The following is a 12345-nucleotide window of genomic DNA, read 5'->3' as shown; positions in this document are numbered from 1 at the left end:
CAGCACAAGCCCACAGGCGCTGTGGCTTAGTTGGTTAAAGCGCCTGTCTAGTAAACAGGAGATCCTGGGTTCGAATCCCAGCAGTGCCTTCCTTGTTCACTCATCTGTCGCTGGTCAGGATTCAACCTTCAGCTCCCTTTTCCAAGATAGCGCGACCTTCTGATGCACCACAGCAAAGAGGTGCCGTGGCTTGTCAACCTTCCTATCTTGAGATTCTGGGTTGGCCAGGGCAGCATGTAGTTTCACCAGGGTGAATCCATGTCTACGACCGGGTGCCGTGACTTAGCTGGATAAAGCACCTGTCTGGTCAACGGGAGGTCCTGAGTACAAATCCCATCGGAGTCTCGGGCAGGGTTGTAGAATCGTCTTCGAGAGTGTGGCTTTAATTTCAAAAGCGGAACAGCAGGCAGTTTCTCCTGTGTGCCACCCACCAGTTGCTGACAAAGCACACTGGCCGGGCAACGCACAGCTCTGCAAGGGTGCCGTGGCTTAGTTGGTCAAAGCGCCTGTTTCGTAAACAGGAGATCCTGGGTTCAAATCCCAGCGGTACCTTTATTGGGGTGGTAGCATCACGTTGGAGAGCGTGGCTTTTCTTTCCTGAAGCTGAGTGCAAATGGGTGGGAGTTTCAGTAGGCCATTTCACCAGTGTGCCGCTTATCAACTGCTGCCAAAAACACTGGCCAGGGACGAATGCATGACTGCAGCAGGGAGCTGTGGCTTGGAAAACGGAGTTCTTGGCCGAAATTCCAGCGGTGCCTTTGGTGGGGCTGGAGCACCATCAAAGAAAGTGTGGCTTTTCTTTCCTGAAGTGAAATGCAAACGACGGTAGCAAAAAGAGGCCGGGGCAACAGGCAGTTGCTCCATTGCGCCACCCTCAGCTGCTAACAAACAATACTAGCCAAGGCAAAGTGCCAGAAGAAGCGAGGTGCCGTGGCTTAGCTGGTCAAAGCGCCTGTCTTGTAAACAGGAGATCCTGGGTTCGAATCCCAGCGGTGCCTGCAGGGGCTCTAGCAATCACCTTAGGCAGTGTGGCTTTTCTTTCCTGAAACGGAATGCAAGCGGCGGGAGTTTCAGTAGGCCGATTCACCAGTGCGCCACTCATCAGCTGCTGCAAAAAACACTGGCCAGGGCGAATGGGTGATAGCAGGAGGATAGGGTGGCTTGTGAAGAGGCACAAATCCCAGCTGAGCCTTTCTGCATTCTGAAAGCCCTCACAAGCGAGAATTCAGTATCGCTGGAGCAATGGACTTCTACTCTGACAGATGAGGAGATTCACAGGTTGTGGCTATATCAAGGATAGCGCGGCATGCAAATGAGGTGCCATGGCTTAGCTGGTCAAAGTGCCTGTCTTGTAAAAAGCTGAAATCAAGCGACCTTGCTTTCAGTAGGCTGCTTTGCTAAAACCTTCACATGGCTCGCGAGCCGTGACAACAGGCTCTGTGGCGCAATGGATAGCGCATTGGACTTCTAGACTGCCACATGAGGTGATTCAAAGGTTGTGGGTTCGAGTCCCACCAGAGTCGTTTCATTTTGCCTTTCTTAAGGCCGCTCGGCCAACAAACACCGAGACTTCCTGACCACCCTGATTCAGCTGTCATGAAAACATTGCTCTGTGGCCTCTGTTTCGGACAGGAAGGCGACCTCACATCGATTGGACCGAGACAAGCTGTGAAGTAGGAGCTGCAATTCCGTTTCCAAACCATCCTTTCTGACTTCGCAACATTGCTCAGCACAAGCCCACAGGCGCTGTGGCTTAGTTGGTTAAAGCGCCTGTCTAGTAAACAGGAGATCCTGGGTTCGAATCCCAGCAGTGCCTTCCTTGTTCACTCATCTGTCGCTGGTCAGGATTCAACCTTCAGCTCCCTTTTCCAAGATAGCGCGACCTTCTGATGCACCACAGCAAAGAGGTGCCGTGGCTTGTCAACCTTCCTATCTTGAGATTCTGGGTTGGCCAGGGCAGCATGTAGTTTCACCAGGGTGAATCCATGTCTCACGACCGGTGCCGTGACTTAGCTGGATAAAGCACCTGTCTGGTCAACGGGAGGTCCTGAGTACAAATCCCATCGGAGTCTCGGGCAGGGTTGTAGAATCGTCTTCGAGAGTGTGGCTTTAATTTCCAAAAGCGGAACAGCAGGCAGTTTCTCCTGTGTGCCACCCACCAGTTGCTGACAAAGCACACTGGCCGGGGCAAACGCACAGCTCTGCAAGGGTGCCGTGGCTTAGTTGGTCAAAGCGCCTGTTTCGTAAACAGGAGATCCTGGGTTCAAATCCCAGCGGTACCTTTATTGGGGTGGTAGCATCACGTTGGAGAGCGTGGCTTTTCTTTCCTGAAGCTGAGTGCAAATGGGTGGGAGTTTCAGTAGGCCATTTCACCAGTGTGCCGCTTATCAACTGCTGCCAAAAAACACTGGCCAGGGACGAATGCATGACTGCAGCAGGGAGCTGTGGCTTGGAAAACGGAGTTCTTGGCTTCGAAATTCCAGCGGTGCCTTTGGTGGGGCTGGAGCACCATCAAAGAAAGTGTGGCTTTTCTTTCCTGAAGTGAAATGCAAACGACGGTAGCAAAAAGAGGGCCGGGGCAACAGGCAGTTGCTCCATTGCGCCACCCCTCAGCTGCTAACAAACAATACTAGCCAAGGCAAAGTGCCAGAAGAAGCGAGGTGCCGTGGCTTAGCTGGTCAAAGCGCCTGTCTTGTAAACAGGAGATCCTGGGTTCGAATCCCAGCGGTGCCTGCAGGGGGCTCTAGCAATCACCTTAGGCAGTGTGGCTTTTCTTTCCTGAAACGGAATGCAAACGGCGGGATTTTCAGTAGGCCGATTCACCAGTGCGCCACTCATCAGCTGCTGCAAAAAAACACTGGCCAGGGCGAATGGGTGATAGCAGGAGGATAGGGTGGCTTGTGAAGAGGCACAAATCCCAGCTGAGCCTTTCTGCATTCTGAAAGCCCTCACAAGCGAGAATTCAGTATCGCTGGAGCAATGGACTTCTACTCTGACAGATGAGGAGATTCACAGGTTGTGGCTATATCAAGGATAGCGCGGCATGCAAATGAGGTGCCATGGCTTAGCTGGTCAAAGTGCCTGTCTTGTAAAAAGCTGAAATCAAGCGACCTTGCTTTCAGTAGGCTGCTTTGCTAAAACCTTCACATGGCTCGGCGAGCCGTGACAACAGGCTCTGTGGCGCAATGGATAGCGCATTGGACTTCTAGACTGCCACATGAGGTGATTCAAAGGTTGTGGGTTCGAGTCCCACCAGAGTCGTTTCATTTTGCCTTTCTTAAGGCCGCTCGGCCAACAAACACCGAGACTTCCTGACCACCCTGATTCAGCTGTCATGAAAACATTGCTCTGTGGCCTCTGTTTCGGACAGGAAGGCGACCTCACATCGATTGGACCGAGACAAGCTGTGAAGTAGGAGCTGCAATTCCGTTTCCAAACCATCCTTTCTGACTTCGCAACATTGCTCAGCACAAGCCCACAGGCGCTGTGGCTTAGTTGGTTAAAGCGCCTGTCTAGTAAACAGGAGATCCTGGGTTCGAATCCCAGCAGTGCCTTCCTTGTTCACTCATCTGTCGCTGGTCAGGATTCAACCTTCAGCTCCCTTTTCCAAGATAGCGCGACCTTCTGATGCACCACAGCAAAGAGGTGCCGTGGCTTGTCAACCTTCCTATCTTGAGATTCTGGGTTGGCCAGGGCAGCATGTAGTTTCACCAGGGTGAATCCATGTCTCGACCGGGTGCCGTGACTTAGCTGGATAAAGCACCTGTCTGGTCAACGGGAGGTCCTGAGTACAAATCCCATCGGAGTCTCGGGCAGGGTTGTAGAATCGTCTTCGAGAGTGTGGCTTTAATTTCCAAAAGCGGAACAGCAGGCAGTTTCTCCTGTGTGCCACCCACCAGTTGCTGACAAAGCACACTGGCCGGGCAAACGCACAGCTCTGCAAGGGTGCCGTGGCTTAGTTGGTCAAAGCGCCTGTTTCGTAAACAGGAGATCCTGGGTTCAAATCCCAGCGGTACCTTTATTGGGGTGGTAGCATCACGTTGGAGAGCGTGGCTTTTCTTTCCTGAAGCTGAGTGCAAATGGGTGGGAGTTTCAGTAGGCCATTTCACCAGTGTGCCGCTTATCAACTGCTGCCAAAAAACACTGGCCAGGGACGAATGCATGACTGCAGCAGGAGCTGTGGCTTGGAAAACGGAGTTCTTGGCTTGAAATTCCAGCGGTGCCTTTGGTGGGGCTGGAGCACCATCAAAGAAAGTGTGGCTTTTCTTTCCTGAAGTGAAATGCAAACGACGGTAGCAAAAGAGGGCCGGGGCAACAGGCAGTTGCTCCATTGCGCCACCCCTCAGCTGCTAACAAACAATACTAGCCAAGGCAAAGTGCCAGAAGAAGCGAGGTGCCGTGGCTTAGCTGGTCAAAGCGCCTGTCTTGTAAACAGGAGATCCTGGGTTCGAATCCCAGCGGTGCCTGCAGGGGCTCTAGCAATCACCTTAGGCAGTGTGGCTTTTCTTTCCTGAAACGGAATGCAAGCGGCGGGAGTTTCAGTAGGCCGATTCACCAGTGCGCCACTCATCAGCTGCTGCAAAAAAACACTGGCCAGGGCGAATGGGTGATAGCAGGAGGATAGGGTGGCTTGTGAAGAGGCACAAATCCCAGCTGAGCCTTTCTGCATTCTGAAAGCCCTCACAAGCGAGAATTCAGTATCGCTGGAGCAATGGACTTCTACTCTGACAGATGAGGAGATTCACAGGTTGTGGCTATATCAAGGATAGCGCGGCATGCAAATGAGGTGCCATGGCTTAGCTGGTCAAAGTGCCTGTCTTGTAAAAAGCTGAAATCAAGCGACCTTGCTTTCAGTAGGCTGCTTTGCTAAAACCTTCACATGGCTCGGCGAGCCGTGACAACAGGCTCTGTGGCGCAATGGATAGCGCATTGGACTTCTAGACTGCCACATGAGGTGATTCAAAGGTTGTGGGTTTGAGTCCCACCAGAGTCGTTTCATTTGCCTTTCTTAAGGCCGCTCGGCCAACAAACACCGAGACTTCCTGACCACCCTGATTCAGCTGTCATGAAAACATTGCTCTGTGGCCTCTGTTTCGGACAGGAAGGCGACCTCACATCGATTGGACCGAGACAAGCTGTGAAGTAGGAGCTGCAATTCCGTTTCCAAACCATCCTTTCTGACTTCGCAACATTGCTCAGCACAAGCCCACAGGCGCTGTGGCTTAGTTGGTTAAAGCGCCTGTCTAGTAAACAGGAGATCCTGGGTTCGAATCCCAGCAGTGCCTTCCTTGTTCACTCATCTGTCGCTGGTCAGGATTCAACCTTCAGCTCCCTTTTCCAAGATAAGCGCGACCTTCTGATGCACCACAGCAAAGAGGTGCCGTGGCTTGTCAACCTTCCTATCTTGAGATTCTGGGTTGGCCAGGGCAGCATGTAGTTTCACCAGGGTGAATCCATGTGTCTCACGACCGGGTGCCGTGACTTAGCTGGATAAAGCACCTGTCTGGTCAGCGGGAGGTCCTGAGTACAAATCCCATCGGAGTCTCGGGCAGGGTTGTACAATCGTCTTCGAGAGTGTGGCTTTAATTTCCAAAAGCGGAACAGCAGGCAGTTTCTCCTGTGTGCCACCCACCAGTTGCTGACAAAGCACACTGGCCGGGGCAAACGCACAGCTCTACAAGGGTGCCGTGGCTTAGTTGGTCAAAGCGCCTGTTTCGTAAACAGGAGATCCTGGGTTCAAATCCCAGCGGTACCTTTATTGGGGTGGTAGCATCACGTTGGAGAGCGTGGCTTTTCTTTCCTGAAGCTGAGTGCAAATGGGTGGGAGTTTCAGTAGGCCATTTCACCAGTGTGCCGCTTATCAACTGCTGCCAAAAAACACTGGCCAGGGACGAATGCATGACTGCAGCAGGGAGCTGTGGCTTGGAAAACGGAGTTCTTGGCTTCGAAATTCCAGCGGTGCCTTTGGTGGGGCTGGAGCACCATCAAAGAAAGTGTGGCTTTTCTTTCCTGAAGTGAAATGCAAACGACGGTAGCAAAAGAGGGCCGGGGCAACAGGCAGTTGCTCCATTGCGCCACCCCTCAGCTGCTAACAAACAATACTAGCCAAGGCAAAGTGCCAGAAGAAGCGAGGTGCCGTGGCTTAGCTGGTCAAAGCGCCTGTCTTGTAAACAGGAGATCCTGGGTTCGAATCCCAGCGGTGCCTGCAGGGGGCTCTAGCAATCACCTTAGGCAGTGTGGCTTTTCTTTCCTGAAACGGAATGCAAACGGCGGGAGTTTCAGTAGGCCGATTCACCAGTGCGCCACTCATCAGCTGCTGCAAAAAAACACTGGCCAGGGCGAATGGGTGATAGCAGGAGGATAGGGTGGCTTGTGAAGAGGCACAAATCCCAGCTGAGCCTTTCTGCATTCTGAAAGCCCTCACAAGCGAGAATTCAGTATCGCTGGAGCAATGGACTTCTACTCTGACAGATGAGGAGATTCACAGGTTGTGGCTATATCAAGGATAGCGCGGCATGCAAATGAGGTGCCATGGCTTAGCTGGTCAAAGTGCCTGTCTTGTAAAAAGCTGAAATCAAGCGACCTTGCTTTCAGTAGGCTGCTTTGCTAAAACCTTCACATGGCTCGCGAGCCGTGACAACAGGCTCTGTGGCGCAATGGATAGCGCATTGGACTTCTAGACTGCCACATGAGGTGATTCAAAGGTTGTGGGTTCGAGTCCCACCAGAGTCGTTTCATTTTGCCTTTCTTAAGGCCGCTCGGCCAACAAACACCGAGACTTCCTGACCACCCTGATTCAGCTGTCATGAAAACATTGCTCTGTGGCCTCTGTTTCGGACAGGAAGGCGACCTCACATCGATTGGACCGAGACAAGCTGTGAAGTAGGAGCTGCAATTCCGTTTCCAAACCATCCTTTCTGACTTCGCAACATTGCTCAGCACAAGCCCACAGGCGCTGTGGCTTAGTTAGTTAAAGCGCCTGTCTAGTAAACAGGAGATCCTGGGTTCGAATCCCAGCAGTGCCTTCCTTGTTCACTCATCTGTCGCTGGTCAGGATTCAACCTTCAGCTCCCTTTTCCAAGATAGCGCGACCTTCTGATGCACCACAGCAAAGAGGTGCCGTGGCTTGTCAACCTTCCTATCTTGAGATTCTGGGTTGGCCAGGGCAGCATGTAGTTTCACCAGGGTGAATCCATGTCTACGACCGGGTGCCGTGACTTAGCTGGATAAAGCACCTGTCTGGTCAACGGGAGGTCCTGAGTACAAATCCCATCGGAGTCTCGGGCAGGGTTGTAGAATCGTCTTCGAGAGTGTGGCTTTAATTTCCAAAAGCGGAACAGCAGGCAGTTTCTCCTGTGTGCCACCCACCAGTTGCTGACAAAGCACACTGGCCGGGGCAAACGCACAGCTCTGCAAGGGTGCCGTGGCTTAGTTGGTCAAAGCGCCTGTTTCGTAAACAGGAGATCCTGGGTTCAAATCCCAGCGGTACCTTTATTGGGGTGGTAGCATCACGTTGGAGAGCGTGGCTTTTCTTTCCTGAAGCTGAGTGCAAATGGGTGGGAGTTTCAGTAGGCCATTTCACCAGTGTGCCGCTTATCAACTGCTGCCAAAAAACACTGGCCAGGGACGAATGCATGACTGCAGCAGGGAGCTGTGGCTTGGAAAACGGAGTTCTTGGCTTCGAAATTCCAGCGGTGCCTTTGGTGGGGCTGGAGCACCATCAAAGAAAGTGTGGCTTTTCTTTCCTGAAGTGAAATGCAAACGACGGTAGCAAAAAGAGGGCCGGGGCAACAGGCAGTTGCTCCATTGCGCCACCCTCAGCTGCTAACAAACAATACTAGCCAAGGCAAAGTGCCAGAAGAAGCGAGGTGCCGTGGCTTAGCTGGTCAAAGCGCCTGTCTTGTAAACAGGAGATCCTGGGTTCGAATCCCAGCGGTGCCTGCAGGGGCCTCTAGCAATCACCTTAGGCAGTGTGGCTTTTCTTTCCTGAAACGGAATGCAAACGGCGGGATTTTCAGTAGGCCGATTCACCAGTGCGCCACTCATCAGCTGCTGCAAAAAACACTGGCCAGGGCGAATGGGTGATAGCAGGAGGATAGGGTGGCTTGTGAAGAGGCACAAATCCCAGCTGAGCCTTTCTGCATTCTGAAAGCCCTCACAAGCGAGAATTCAGTATCGCTGGAGCAATGGACTTCTACTCTGACAGATGAGGAGATTCACAGGTTGTGGCTATATCAAGGATAGCGCGGCATGCAAATGAGGTGCCATGGCTTAGCTGGTCAAAGTGCCTGTCTTGTAAAAGCTGAAATCAAGCGACCTTGCTTTCAGTAGGCTGCTTTGCTAAAACCTTCACATGGCTCGCGAGCCGTGACAACAGGCTCTGTGGCGCAATGGATAGCGCATTGGACTTCTAGACTGCCACATGAGGTGATTCAAAGGTTGTGGGTTCGAGTCCCACCAGAGTCGTTTCATTTTGCCTTTCTTAAGGCCGCTCGGCCAACAAACACCGAGACTTCCTGACCACCCTGATTCAGCTGTCATGAAAACATTGCTCTGTGGCCTCTGTTTCGGACAGGAAGGCGACCTCACATCGATTGGACCGAGACAAGCTGTGAAGTAGGAGCTGCAATTCCGTTTCCAAACCATCCTTTCTGACTTCGCAACATTGCTCAGCACAAGCCCACAGGCGCTGTGGCTTAGTTGGTTAAAGCGCCTGTCTAGTAAACAGGAGATCCTGGGTTCGAATCCCAGCAGTGCCTTCCTTGTTCACTCATCTGTCGCTGGTCAGGATTCAACCTTCAGCTCCCTTTTCCAAGATAGCGCGACCTTCTGATGCACCACAGCAAAGAGGTGCCGTGGCTTGTCAACCTTCCTATCTTGAGATTCTGGGTTGGCCAGGGCAGCATGTAGTTTCACCAGGGTGAATCCATGTCTCACGACCGGGTGCCGTGACTTAGCTGGATAAAGCACCTGTCTGGTCAACGGGAGGTCCTGAGTACAAATCCCATCGGAGTCTCGGGCAGGGTTGTAGAATCGTCTTCGAGAGTGTGGCTTTAATTTCCAAAGCGGAACAGCAGGCAGTTTCTCCTGTGTGCCACCCACCAGTTGCTGACAAAGCACACTGGCAGGGCAAACGCACAGCTCTGCAAGGGTGCCGTGGCTTAGTTGGTCAAAGCGCCTGTTTCAGTAAACAGGAGATCCTGGGTTCAAATCCCAGCGGTACCTTTATTGGGGTGGTAGCATCACGTTGGAGAGCGTGGCTTTTCTTTCCTGAAGCTGAGTGCAAATGGGTGGGAGTTTCAGTAGGCCATTTCACCAGTGTGCCGCTTATCAACTGCTGCCAAAAACACTGGCCAGGGACGAATGCATGACTGCAGCAGGAGCTGTGGCTTGGAAAACGGAGTTCTTGGCTTGAAATTTCCAAGCTGTGAGCTCTTTCCTGAAGTGAAATGCAAACGACCAGCAAATGCAACAGGCAGTTGCTCCTTGGCTAACAAACAATACTAGCCAAGGCAAAGTGCCAGAAGAAGGAGGTGCCGTGGCTTAGTTGGTCAAAGCGCCCTTGTAAACAGGAGATCCTGGGTTCAAATCCCTGGAGCACCATCAAAGAAAGTGTGGCAAAGAGGTGCGTGGCTTTTCTTTCCTGAAAGTGCAAACTGGTCAACGGGAGGGGTGGGGTTTGTGGCTTTAATTTCCAAAAGCGGGCAGGCATTTCACCAGTTGCTGGCCGGGAAAAGCACATTGCGGTGCCTGGCTGCTGGTCAAAACGCCTTTTGTAAACAGATCCAGGCAAAATGCAGTGAACCTTTATTGGGGTGGTAGCATCACGTGAGAGAGCGTGGCTGAAGCTGAGTGCAAATGGGTGGGAGTTTCAGTAGGCCATTTCACCTGTGCCGCTTATCAACTGCTGCCAAAAAACAGGAGGTGAGTTCTTGGCTTGAAATTCCAGCGGTGCCTTTGGTGGGGCTGGAGCACCATCAAAGAAAGTGTGGCTTTTCTTTCCTGAAGTGAAATGCAAGCGACGGTAGCAAAAAGGGCCGGGGCAACAGGCAGTTGCTCCATTGCGCCACCCCTCAGCTGCTAACAAACAATACTAGCCAAGGCAAAGTGCCAGAAGAAGCGAGGTGCCGTGGCTTAGCTGGTCAAAGCGCCTGTCTTGTAAACAGGAGATCCTGGGTTCGAATCCCAGCGGTGCCTGCAGGGGCTCTAGCAATCACCTTAGGCAGTGTGGCTTTTCTTTCCTGAAACGGAATGCAAGCGGCGGGAGTTTCAGTAGGCCGATTCACCAGTGCGCGACTCATCAGCTGCTGCAAAAAAACACTGGCCAGGGCGAATGGGTGATAGCAGGAGGATAGGGTGGCTTGTGAAGAGGCACAAATCCCAGCTGAGCCCTTTCTGCATTCTGAAAGCCCTCACAAGCGAGAATTCAGTATCGCTGGAGCAATGGACTTCTACTCTGACAGATGAGGAGATTCACAGGTTGTGGCTATATCAAGGATAGCGCGGCATGCAAATGAGGTGCCATGGCTTAGCTGGTCAAAGTGCCTGTCTTGTAAAAGCTGAAATCAAGCGACCTTGCTTTCAGTAGGCTGCTTTGCTAAAACCTTCACATGGCTCGGCGAGCCGTGACAACAGGCTCTGTGGCGCAATGGATAGCGCATTGGACTTCTAGACTGCCACATGAGGTGATTCAAAGGTTGTGGGTTCGAGTCCCACCAGAGTCGTTTCATTTTGCCTTTCTTAAGGCCGCTCGGCCAACAAACACCGAGACTTCCTGACCACCCTGATTCAGCTGTCATGAAAACATTGCTCTGTGGCCTCTGTTTCGGACAGGAAGGCGACCTCACATCGATTGGACCGAGACAAGCTGTGAAGTAGGAGCTGCAATTCCGTTTCCAAACCATCCTTTCTGACTTCGCAACATTGCTCAGCACAAGCCCACAGGCGCTGTGGCTTAGTTGGTTAAAGCGCCTGTCTAGTAAACAGGAGATCCTGGGTTCGAATCCCAGCAGTGCCTTCCTTGTTCACTCATCTGTCGCTGGTCAGGATTCAACCTTCAGCTCCCTTTTCCAAGATAGCGACCTTCTGATGCACCACAGCAAAGAGGTGCCGTGGCTTGTCAACCTTCCTATCTTGAGATTCTGGGTTGGCCAGGGCAGCATGTAGTTTCACCAGGGTGAATCCATGTCTACGACCGGGTGCCGTGACTTAGCTGGATAAAGCACCTGTCTGGTCAACGGGAGGTCCTGAGTACAAATCCCATCGGAGTCTCGGGCAGGGTTGTAGAATCGTCTTCGAGAGTGTGGCTTTAATTTCCAAAAGCGGAACAGCAGGCAGTTTCTCCTGTGTGCCACCCACCAGTTGCTGACAAAGCACACTGGCCGGGGCAAACGCACAGCTCTGCAAGGGTGCCGTGGCTTAGTTGGTCAAAGCGCCTGTTTCGTAAACAGGAGATCCTGGGTTCAAATCCCAGCGGTACCTTTATTGGGGTGGTAGCATCACGTTGGAGAGCGTGGCTTTTCTTTCCTGAAGCTGAGTGCAAATGGGTGGGAGTTTCAGTAGGCCATTTCACCAGTGTGCCGCTTATCAACTGCTGCCAAAAAACACTGGCCAGGGACGAATGCATGACTGCAGCAGGGAGCTGTGGCTTGGAAAACGGAGTTCTTGGCTTCGAAATTCCAGCGGTGCCTTTGGTGGGGCTGGAGCACCATCAAAGAAAGTGTGGCTTTTCTTTCCTGAAGTGAAATGCAAACACGACGGTAGCAAAAGAGGGCCGGGGCAACAGGCAGTTGCTCCATTGCGCCACCCCTCAGCTGCTAACAAACAATACTAGCCAAGGCAAAGTGCCAGAAGAAGCGAGGTGCCGTGGCTTAGCTGGTCAAAGCGCCTGTCTTGTAAACAGGAGATCCTGGGTTCGAATCCCAGCGGTGCCTGCAGGGGGCTCTAGCAATCACCTTAGGCAGTGTGGCTTTTCTTTCCTGAAACGGAATGCAAGCGGCGGGAGTTTCAGTAGCCGATTCACCAGTGCGCCACTCATCAGCTGCTGCAAAAAAACACTGGCCAGGGCGAATGGGTGATAGCAGGAGGATAGGGTGGCTTGTGAAGAGGCACAAATCCCAGCTGAGCCTTTCTGCATTCTGAAAGCCCTCACAAGCGAGAATTCAGTATCGCTGGAGCAATGGACTTCTACTCTGACAGATGAGGAGATTCACAGGTTGTGGCTATATCAAGGATAGCGCGGCATGCAAATGAGGTGCCATGGCTTAGCTGGTCAAAGTGCCTGTCTTGTAAAAGCTGAAATCAAGCGACCTTGCTTTCAGTAGGCTGCTTTGCTAAAACCTTCAC

At 52.4% G+C, this 12345-nt stretch overlaps 26 non-coding genes across 26 annotated transcripts; all 26 read left to right on the top strand.

The window, feature by feature from the left end:
• Positions 1-15: 15 nt before the first annotated feature.
• trnat-agu lies at positions 16-89 on the top strand. The gene has a single exon. It is a non-coding gene; the product is annotated as a tRNA-Thr (tRNA).
• A 389-nt stretch (positions 90-478) lies between these two features.
• On the top strand, positions 479-552 carry trnat-cgu. The gene has a single exon. It is a non-coding gene; the product is annotated as a tRNA-Thr (tRNA).
• Positions 553-924: 372 nt separating this feature from the next.
• Positions 925-998, top strand: trnat-ugu. Its single transcript has one exon. It is a non-coding gene; the product is annotated as a tRNA-Thr (tRNA).
• Positions 999-1433: 435 nt separating this feature from the next.
• Positions 1434-1523, top strand: trnar-ucu. Its single transcript is given in 2 exon segments — positions 1434-1470; positions 1488-1523. It is a non-coding gene; the product is annotated as a tRNA-Arg (tRNA).
• A 219-nt stretch (positions 1524-1742) lies between these two features.
• trnat-agu lies at positions 1743-1816 on the top strand. Its single transcript has one exon. It is a non-coding gene; the product is annotated as a tRNA-Thr (tRNA).
• Positions 1817-2208: 392 nt separating this feature from the next.
• Positions 2209-2282, top strand: trnat-cgu. Its single transcript has one exon. It is a non-coding gene; the product is annotated as a tRNA-Thr (tRNA).
• Positions 2283-2659: 377 nt separating this feature from the next.
• trnat-ugu lies at positions 2660-2733 on the top strand. The gene has a single exon. It is a non-coding gene; the product is annotated as a tRNA-Thr (tRNA).
• Positions 2734-3171: 438 nt separating this feature from the next.
• Positions 3172-3261, top strand: trnar-ucu. Its single transcript is given in 2 exon segments — positions 3172-3208; positions 3226-3261. It is a non-coding gene; the product is annotated as a tRNA-Arg (tRNA).
• Positions 3262-3480: 219 nt separating this feature from the next.
• Positions 3481-3554, top strand: trnat-agu. Its single transcript has one exon. It is a non-coding gene; the product is annotated as a tRNA-Thr (tRNA).
• Positions 3555-3944: 390 nt separating this feature from the next.
• Positions 3945-4018, top strand: trnat-cgu. Its single transcript has one exon. It is a non-coding gene; the product is annotated as a tRNA-Thr (tRNA).
• A 374-nt stretch (positions 4019-4392) lies between these two features.
• Positions 4393-4466, top strand: trnat-ugu. The gene has a single exon. It is a non-coding gene; the product is annotated as a tRNA-Thr (tRNA).
• A 437-nt stretch (positions 4467-4903) lies between these two features.
• trnar-ucu lies at positions 4904-4993 on the top strand. Its single transcript is given in 2 exon segments — positions 4904-4940; positions 4958-4993. It is a non-coding gene; the product is annotated as a tRNA-Arg (tRNA).
• Positions 4994-5211: 218 nt separating this feature from the next.
• trnat-agu lies at positions 5212-5285 on the top strand. The gene has a single exon. It is a non-coding gene; the product is annotated as a tRNA-Thr (tRNA).
• Positions 5286-5681: 396 nt separating this feature from the next.
• trnat-cgu lies at positions 5682-5755 on the top strand. Its single transcript has one exon. It is a non-coding gene; the product is annotated as a tRNA-Thr (tRNA).
• A 376-nt stretch (positions 5756-6131) lies between these two features.
• On the top strand, positions 6132-6205 carry trnat-ugu. The gene has a single exon. It is a non-coding gene; the product is annotated as a tRNA-Thr (tRNA).
• A 437-nt stretch (positions 6206-6642) lies between these two features.
• On the top strand, positions 6643-6732 carry trnar-ucu. The gene is given in 2 exon segments: positions 6643-6679; positions 6697-6732. It is a non-coding gene; the product is annotated as a tRNA-Arg (tRNA).
• Positions 6733-6951: 219 nt separating this feature from the next.
• Positions 6952-7025, top strand: trnat-agu. Its single transcript has one exon. It is a non-coding gene; the product is annotated as a tRNA-Thr (tRNA).
• Positions 7026-7417: 392 nt separating this feature from the next.
• Positions 7418-7491, top strand: trnat-cgu. The gene has a single exon. It is a non-coding gene; the product is annotated as a tRNA-Thr (tRNA).
• Positions 7492-7867: 376 nt separating this feature from the next.
• trnat-ugu lies at positions 7868-7941 on the top strand. Its single transcript has one exon. It is a non-coding gene; the product is annotated as a tRNA-Thr (tRNA).
• A 435-nt stretch (positions 7942-8376) lies between these two features.
• On the top strand, positions 8377-8466 carry trnar-ucu. The gene is given in 2 exon segments: positions 8377-8413; positions 8431-8466. It is a non-coding gene; the product is annotated as a tRNA-Arg (tRNA).
• Positions 8467-8685: 219 nt separating this feature from the next.
• On the top strand, positions 8686-8759 carry trnat-agu. Its single transcript has one exon. It is a non-coding gene; the product is annotated as a tRNA-Thr (tRNA).
• A 1364-nt stretch (positions 8760-10123) lies between these two features.
• On the top strand, positions 10124-10197 carry trnat-ugu. Its single transcript has one exon. It is a non-coding gene; the product is annotated as a tRNA-Thr (tRNA).
• A 437-nt stretch (positions 10198-10634) lies between these two features.
• Positions 10635-10724, top strand: trnar-ucu. The gene is given in 2 exon segments: positions 10635-10671; positions 10689-10724. It is a non-coding gene; the product is annotated as a tRNA-Arg (tRNA).
• A 219-nt stretch (positions 10725-10943) lies between these two features.
• trnat-agu lies at positions 10944-11017 on the top strand. The gene has a single exon. It is a non-coding gene; the product is annotated as a tRNA-Thr (tRNA).
• A 390-nt stretch (positions 11018-11407) lies between these two features.
• On the top strand, positions 11408-11481 carry trnat-cgu. The gene has a single exon. It is a non-coding gene; the product is annotated as a tRNA-Thr (tRNA).
• Positions 11482-11859: 378 nt separating this feature from the next.
• Positions 11860-11933, top strand: trnat-ugu. Its single transcript has one exon. It is a non-coding gene; the product is annotated as a tRNA-Thr (tRNA).
• Positions 11934-12345: the final 412 nt, after the last annotated feature.

This window comes from Puntigrus tetrazona, chromosome 15 (assembly GCF_018831695.1).
Source record: "Puntigrus tetrazona isolate hp1 chromosome 15, ASM1883169v1, whole genome shotgun sequence".
Taxonomy (NCBI): Eukaryota; Metazoa; Chordata; class Actinopteri; order Cypriniformes; family Cyprinidae; genus Puntigrus; species Puntigrus tetrazona.
This window is presented reverse-complemented; position numbering and strand designations above follow the sequence as displayed.